Source organism: Melanostigma gelatinosum, assembly GCF_949748355.1.
Source record: "Melanostigma gelatinosum genome assembly, chromosome: 4".
NCBI classification, from domain to species: domain Eukaryota; kingdom Metazoa; phylum Chordata; class Actinopteri; order Perciformes; family Zoarcidae; genus Melanostigma; species Melanostigma gelatinosum.
The window spans coordinates 22,236,289-22,245,253 of record NC_136637.1 but is presented as its reverse complement, the minus strand read 5'-3'; positions in this window follow the sequence as shown (position 1 = coordinate 22,245,253).

Below are 8,965 nucleotides of genomic sequence, written 5' to 3'. Positions count from 1 at the left end.
ATAAGCACCACGAAGACAGCTTCTCAGCATAACTGAAAAATGTAAAACAAGAAGGCAAACAGACGACAATTACAAACGCTGATAATGTTAATTAAACATTGTGTCTTGGACCATCAGTTAATGAGGAGCACAACGTGATTACGCACAGACACAAGGAGTCTTCTGATCACTTATCAGTAATAGTGGTATGTGCACTCCAGCATTGCCGTCAGCTTTTTATATCTCCCCGTGGTGGTTGTTAACACTGATGCCCGTATTGAGATTTATGGTAGCCAAGAGTGTCGACTGTTTTCCCTTTAGCTTATCAACATGATCAGATTAGCATTAGGGGAACGATGCAGAGGTTGTTCTGGTGCAGTTTTACACGGCGGGCCCGTCTGCAAGAACAGAAAGCTCATTCTTCAGGCTTCTATGGGGACTGTAAATTGCCGTGACTCGGTCGCTACATCGCAGTGGGATGGACAAATGGAAGATAGTCGACAATTATTTTGCCTGCAGGGCAAAATAGTGTTTTGTAGAATTTATTTAAGAGGGTCTGATGACGGTCAAGGGTCTGTAACGGATCAGAGGTCATTGAGTGTTGTTGAGACATCATCTGACCAATTATCTTCTTAGAAATAATGGAGACTAATTGCCATTCTGAGTAAGTAATGGTAAACAAACAGCCACAGCAAAAGAAGGAGACTAAATCATTTAGTACGTGCACATCTCGGAGGGACACATTATATCGCGGCCAGACAATGTCCTGATCCCATCGCCGGGTCCTGAAGTTATTATATTAACAAATGCGAGCAATTGTTTTTATGGTTCCTTAATGAGCATAGGTTTCAGCAGAGTACTCCAAGCTGAGAAGAGGAAGTCAGCTGTCATCCTTTGTGGACTCTAACCATGGAGGTTAGCGATACAAATGGGCTCACTCTTATAATGAGATGTTAGCCCAAGAATCACATAGAGCTTTTAATCGTCCGTGACATGCTCGGTGGGAAGATAAAGTCAGATAACAAGCTAAGTGTTGGAGTTCAAAGGAAGTCTTGCCGAGAGAATCACACTGTGATGTCGGGTGTATATGCGTCGGCCCTTGTAGAATTAATCTGCAATGTTTATGACATAAACAGGCAGTGACTAAGCTCTTTAAAATGTCAGGATGATAGATACATTTTCCCTAACATGCGGCTGTATCCATTTCTTTAAAACAAAAATAAATACATTTAACTTTTGTTTGATGTTGCCATAAGTATTATCAAGTTATTTTTTATATTTTTACGAAGTCCTCACACTTTCAACACCAGCATTATTTTCTTTACGGTGCAAAAGAAGAAGAAAAAAAAGAAAGCTGCTCCTTCACTTTCTCAAGTGTTCGCTGCCGTTTTCTCACTGTGTCAGTGACACACACACACATGGGCCTCATACGTGTTTGCTTCACTTGAAAATATTTTGCCTATTATGGATCAAAATCGAATTTTGATTTTCTTCAAGATATCGTATCAAAGTTAGAAATGGCACTGTTTCGAATACGCCTTAAGGTGAGTTCCGCTTCCTACGCTGTTTCCGCCCCATGTATCGACAATAAATTAATGGACTTCTGTAGCACTCAGCACTCAGCCAGTGAGTGGCACCCCATTGATTTCAAGGTGTACTCTTGCCCATATATGGCTTTCTGAATAACCCTTTAAGGTGCAGGAAGAGTGCTCAGACAGTCCACCGCAAGGATGAAGCTCTGTCTGGATAAATATTTCAACACTTGGACTTTGCTTATTGATTGGGGCAGTAATTTCCACACATGCCACCCCGGGGAGACAGGCACTAATGATGCTGGTTCCACCATGTCCAGCCAAGGCTTTCCCACAAAGACATACTCCCAAGTCCCGGGCCTGTGAATTATGGGATAAAACATTAACAGCTTTAGAAAGTGTTGCGCATGTTTCTTTTTCCCAGCCGCGAACTGAGTCTGGTGTCTCTCATCAGCAGGCCCCAAAGAGGGTAATGGCATCCTTGGTTTGAAGCCAAACTGCCTGGTGGAAGATGTACAAAAAAAAGTTTTAAAAATAATTCCTGTACAAGTATAAAGTTGTGATTTGTCCGACTGAACAACGACAGAAAGTGTTACAATTACGGTCATTTCAAACATCAAAGCACACAGCAGGTCTAAACAAACATTGTGCTATATTTCCTCCTCTCTGCCGTGAAATTGCAGCAAGACGATAACCATGCACCATCTCACATTAGGTAAATTCCTTCATTTCCTGTCGTCTCAGAGCCCACGGCATTGCCCGTACTGATGCATTTGCCCAAAGCACTCCAATGGCTTGTCACTTTTCTTGCCTCTGGCAGAGGAACCACGCTAAATCCCAGTTGTTTGTATGCATGTCTTCGCCATTGCCCCTCTAAAAGGGAGCTGTATTGGATTTGTGTGTCCCCCATGGGCTCCATAAAGAGTAAAATATCTCATGAAGACACTAGCCGCATGCTGCGAGGATAGCAGTTTAATATATGTTGCTGTGTCTCACATCCTCTGGGGTGATGAGGTGATGAGAGCTAGTTTCCCACCTGTGGGGCGACAGTAACAATTTGTGCGAAGGCAAGTCAGCCCAGCCTCAGCAGCAGGAGAGCAGAGAGGGGGAGCATTGCTGTTAGTCAGACGTGCTAATTACCTCTCCGGTAAAGTGTACAGTGACTCCCCCCCCCTCCCCTCTCCCCTCTGCCTGGCGCCTCACGCCATCAACATAATGAGAACATAACTTTTTATTCTGAATACCTAAATATCTCCTTAAGTGATCGATAATGTGCATCATCATAAATCACGTCTGGGATTGCCTGAAATTATTCCAGAAGTCAATACCGTGCGCCGCAGAAGACTTTTGAGAGCGACTAATGGTGAGATATAGCTGCCTTTGGGGAGATATGAGAGATATTCATGCATATGTATAGCGCAAAGTTTCTCACCCCCGAGCAGGAGTGAGACCGGGGTTGGCGCTCGACAGGCACTTCTAGGCCCGCTGTGTGGCATTGGGCCCAGCAGGAAGAGCAGTGTAACCGGTGCCTGGTGGTGAGCTTGGCCGTCAAAATGCACCATTAATTCTTAACGCAATTAAGCCGGCGTTGAGAAGAGAAATGAAGAGAGCTCCTTATTTAGCAGACAGAGAAGTCTGTTTTTACAAAGGGCACTAATAGTGTGGTTACTCAGATTTGAGGGAAATTAGTCACGAAGGGGCCACATGGGAAGAAAGGGAACGATGTTTACGCTGAGCGCTTCAGAGAAGTTTGTTCTCCCTTGTTTTGTTTTTACCTCACTTTGATACGTTTCAGAAAGTGAAGGTTGAATACACAAGGCGTTGTTCTTGTTGCTATTATTTCTGACATCCTGCCTGAATGGGCAAGAGCGTTTTGTGTGGCTAATCGAGTAATAAATAGCCTCTACTCTGTGATGGTTTTTAAAGGCTTCTGGAGCACAGAGCTTCAGCTCTCCAGTGGCACCGCATGCGATCAGCTGCAATCATTACTTGTTCCTTGGAGTTGAACAGGGATTACCCTACAGCAACTCCTGGGCAGTGTTTGAATTATAAAAAAAGATTCTACACAGCAACAGCTTGCTGAAGATGTGATTACCCGAATTTGGGCAAATGTTGACTGTGCGTGTGTGTAGGTGTGTGTGTGTGTGTGGTCCGTTTACAGTGCATTGAGTGAGAATGGTGGAAATTGCAACAAATGTGAAATAAAGTGTAATATGTTTTTCAGTGGGGAAATGAAAATACTTGAAAAATGAAAATACACCAAGGATGACCTCCACCAAAATGAATAATTAATTAATTAATTAATAATAAATATTTTTTTAGAAAAGATTTCCTATGATGATTATACATATTTTAAATTGTTTCCCACTTCAAAGAGGACGATAACAATAATATATCAAATTAATTATAATTTGTCTCTTAAATATAATTTTCTTTACATACTCTTTGTAAAGATGTTACAGATGTTAAACGCAGGTTTTTAATAGACATGCAAGAGTGAAAAGTGATCTTTAAATATTTTACTATTAAATACTACACGTGTGGTTTTGCTTTGCTGTGGTTTGTTAAAATTATGAAGCGGCACACTTTCTGACATATTGTTTTATCACACATCATAAATGTTTTTATCTTCATAACTGATTATACCACCAAACAGAATGGAAACATATCAGCATTTAACAACAGTGCCTCTGCTTTTTTAAAGTTTAAATGTAATGCATTAACAATAATCTATTGGACCGCTATTTTATTGTATTGTGGGTGCAGTTTAGTTTCAGTTTTTTTTTGCATGGTCATAGTCATTTATCCATTTCATATCTCTGCTGTTCAAATCTGAAAAATCCCCTAAATTGTCAGGACAAGACGGCAGGCTGAGCAATGAGCAATCTCTGCTCCTTAGTATGCACATATAGTATTGTGATGGACTTGGGAATACAGCTGTGGAGGCACCTGCAGGTTCATTTGCAAGCTAGCATTCAAAATCTCCAAGGAATAATTTCAAACTCCTGATTGGACACCTGTCAGCTCTTCCGATTCACCAGACATTATTAAATTGTAGCTAATGATTGGCAAATTTCAGCCAATCACATGGATTGACAAGAGGACTCCATAAAGAGGCGAATTTGTGTCAGCGCTGCTGTGGAAAAGGCGAAAGCTCAGTAAATTAGTGTCTGTATGGATGATACATTTGATCCTGATTAGCGCATGCACAATGTCAGCATATTTTGAGAAATGCTGACAACAAGCAGAACATCCTCTAAGAGCAGTCAAAAGTTTTTGTATGTGCAAGTATTTCGTTGGCATCGGAAAAACATATTTATGTATGCGTGTGAGAGAGACAGAGTGCGTGGGTGTGTGTTGTGTACGAGGCCTTTGTGAAAGCATGTTCTGTGAGTGTGCGGATTCATGCGAGTGTGTGTGTGTGTGTGTGTGTGTGTTTTTTTTTTCCTACTGTCCCAGAGGGAGGGTGCTGAATAACAGGCCCTTTTTGACAGGCTGGGACGCTGAGAGCTGTCAGCCCCCTCGCCAGGACTGGGATGAGTATTGAGAGAGAGAGGGAGAGGAAGTGATAGAGAGAGGGAGGAATAGAGCGAGAGAAAGAGGGGGAGAGAGAGCGAGAAAGAGAGACAGGGGATTGGGGGGCTCCATGTGTTTAGACTAATAGGAGGCCAGCGTTCAGCTTCTCCTCCAGCAAGAACAGACAGTTGAAATCTCTGGGCAGTTAGCACAGCGCTGCCTCTCAAAGATTTCCTGTCAGATCATGTCTATAAGAGGGGAAGAGGTTCTCAATAGCAAAGGGAGGAAAAAAACAGATAGAGGAAGAAAAAAATCAGCACCTGGAAAAATTCTCTGCCTTCATGAGAATTGAGCAGCCTGAATAGAGTTCTAAAGTTCGGCTTGACAAGGCGCACGTGCACTTTCTCGATATTTGATCAAAAAAGGCAGATAGAATTCAATACAACAACATTATGGTGTTTGGATTAACGAGATAAGATGCAACTGTTGGTGCTTTGAACCTTAGGTTTTATGAAATGTGTCTTGATGGAATTATTTCCACAGCACAAAGTCTGATGGAAATTATAAACACAATGACTCAGTGAAAACATTTTGTTATCCAGAGTTAAAGTGACACAACAGCATGCCAATCATATTTTAAAAAGTAAGATGTAAAATATGCAGCCACGGTAAAATTGTTTTACAAAAGGCAAAGTGATTAACCTCATTTTGTCAAAATATTTCTAACTACTTAGTGCATGCCATGTGTATAAAGTTTGACTGGGAAATGTGCATACACAGGTTGCTTGTGTTGGTTAAAACATTATCATAATGGTCGATTATCAGCTAGAGTGAGTTCGTTATTATGTAAACTGACAAACACAGCATGTTTGCAATTTTAAAATGAAAGACTCTGTTAGTCATCTGGAAGATGGGGCAATGAATTCTAAGAGCGATTTTACTGCAGTCTAAAAATATCAACCCAATGAGAGGGTGCTTTTAACCGTTGCACACACAGTGAGAAGCAATCGAGGCTGCCCGTTTTGTAGGCCAATGAAGTGTCTACCCCCTGCTCATAACCAAGCTTCACCTCTCCATTTACAGCATCTGTTTATTTGCACGAATCAAAACAAATATTTTCTTCAGTTCGTTTATTTTTCCTATTACGCTGGTCCCTGCGATGTTTACAAAATGCTCTCATTTGGCAAGAGATGCTGATAACACTGACCTTAAGCCCATTATGATGTGCTTTTCTGATTTCTAAATATTTAATTGCATCCTGTTATGTAAATGACGGAGGACACGGATATCAATTATAGCACACATTGTGTACAACAGTGTTGACGTTCTGTGGTGACTCTCAGTTTTCATCTTTGGATAATTGAGGTATTATGTAGACATGGAGCCAAGAAAGAGTTTAGAAAGCCTTCGCATCGCAGAATAACATTACTTAATGCAAGAGTAAAATGTCAACATTACCATACATTGCTAATTGGATGATTTATCTCCAGTTCATAGTTTTTTATAATGAATGGTTTGCTATGGAATTACCGTCCGGAGGTATGACATTGAATGCAAATATCAACAAAGTGTTGCTTTTGTTGTCAGAAACAGAAAAGGAATGTGGCAGTGACATCGGGCTGAATTTATTTGAAAGGGTTGCAGTCAGCTTCATTTGTAGTCAGCTCTCCGCCCAGGCTACACGGACAAATGCATTTCACCTAATTAGCAATGCCTGCAACAGAACATGTGTCGCAGAGTGTGTGAATCGACAGGAAGACAACGTGTACACCGCGTCAGACAGCTTAAACATGCTGTCGGCAGGGAGGCGTGACTTGCGGATCACATAATACTTTCGATTAATTTGAGCCAGAGTTAATCTGATCTGGCGATTATAGTAAGCCAAAAATAATGGCGTCCGCTTCCTGACAGTGTCCTTTACCCCTGACCCATCAGATTTCTCCCTGAAGTATGAGTCATGCAGTCCAACCTCACAGAGCAGCAGCATGCTGAAGATTATGTCGACTTTGATGGAAAAGGTTTCATCTCACGAGCTGCCTTCAAAATATGATTTGAAACAACGAAGGTTGACAGTGGAGACATCATTTTATTGGAATTCTGAATAGATATTATGATAATAAAAACAGACGAGTATAAGTTGGGTTCGTTTTGTGGAAACCGTGTGGCTAAAGATCTCAAAATGACATCTTTTACAGATGGAAACCATAATTCCAGGTTCATTATTATTCCAAGAAGAAGAACTCTTCAATTTGCAAATTGTCCAAATGATGTGTCTTGGAATAACCGGTGACAGTCATTTACTTCACTTCTTTTCTCTTTACAAAAAATGCAGCATGATGATGACTGCAGCAGAACAAGCCATAAAAGATAAACACCCTGAAAGAGAAAACAATTAACACACTGACCCACAACATTGACAGCCTTCCCAGTTTGGCACCGGCGTGCTCTGTGGGTTGTCAAATCCTTAGCTCTCCGTTAGGATGTGTAGGAATGCGTCTCTCCTTATTGAATTGTTGAGGGGGGACCCTTGACTGGGGGTTAATACAACAATTTACGCTGGACTGCCTGTGGATGTGTTGCCATGATTTGTTTGGTGAGCATCGTCAGCCTGCAGGGTTTGGCGCGCCCTTGCCTCCCTGTTAAGTGGGAAGATGTAGTGAGTTCCAGGGGAGCTCCATCATTTGCCTCCCACAGTAACTCTGTTTAATAAGTCAATGGAAATGAAAGATGGCTCAATGCATCATGAATTTGTTTCCACACATCACCCTTACTCAGTTTTAATATAATTCATCATTTTTTTCCTCAAGCCTCATGGCCAAATCCCATTTCTGAAGCTTCCTAAATATCCAATGTCAAGTGCACTCAGTCCTAAACAAGCATAGTAAAGTGCTGCATCAGCGGAGGCGTCTTTTTTCCCTCCCAACGCAAAATTTTGCTTTGTTAAATATTATCTATATCTATGACACTGTCTTTAAAAACTCTGATATTGCTTTCTGAAAAAAAAGACATTTCCATAACACAATTTAAAATGTCTGTAAATACACTGCATTATTTTCTGCAAGAGTAAAAAAAGCTGTCAGGCTCAGACTGTCGTCTTGTGGGAATGCAGCATATAGTTTGATTTACTGTTGATACCATCGCATTCTTTCATGACACATTTTTGTTCCGTTGCAACCTCCGTCTCTGCACCTCTGCCATTTCTTTATGCCTCAAGTGTCAGGGAAACTACGATGGCATGGAGCATAATGAGGTTTATATTTAGCTCTTTTCTGTGTACTGCCTTGCCTGAAGTTTGAGTGCGAGCTACAATCTGTCAAAACAAAGAAAGTCCTATTTTTCAAATGCACCCGCTCAATACAGATTATTCTCCCCTGAGGATTTTGGCTTTTGGCCGTGTCAGGGAGATCATCAACACTCAGCGGTTTTTGGTCTGCCTGTCCCTCTTGCAATGCCAACAATGACCGATCACAAGGACAGGCGACTTCCATTGTGGATTGTGCTTCACTGAAAGGATTCTCAGTAGCTTACATTTGAAATTGACCAACTCAATGCCGCTTTCCTTTATTTTGGAATTCAAAACAATGTGCGGATGCCCAACATCTGCTGTAGTTGTATATCAAGTGTCCTTATCCTCAGTGATGGCATCAGAAAAAGATCAGGTTGGAGCAACACAACATGCTGCTGATCTTGAGAAGCCATGAAGCAGCTTTTTGCCAAATAATGGTGGAATCATCTTCCAGGTTGGGTAGCTTCCCCTTTCATCAGGATAACCACTGTTTTACTGTTGTCCCCTTGAACAGAAGCTCAAAAAGACCGGGAAAGGAATGTCTGCTGGCAGGTATGATTGTACTGCAACACAATGTTATCATCCGGACACAGTTTTGTCGAACATTTGGAGAAAATCATTTTGCTCGATCTTTGACTGTCTGCTGGGCTGT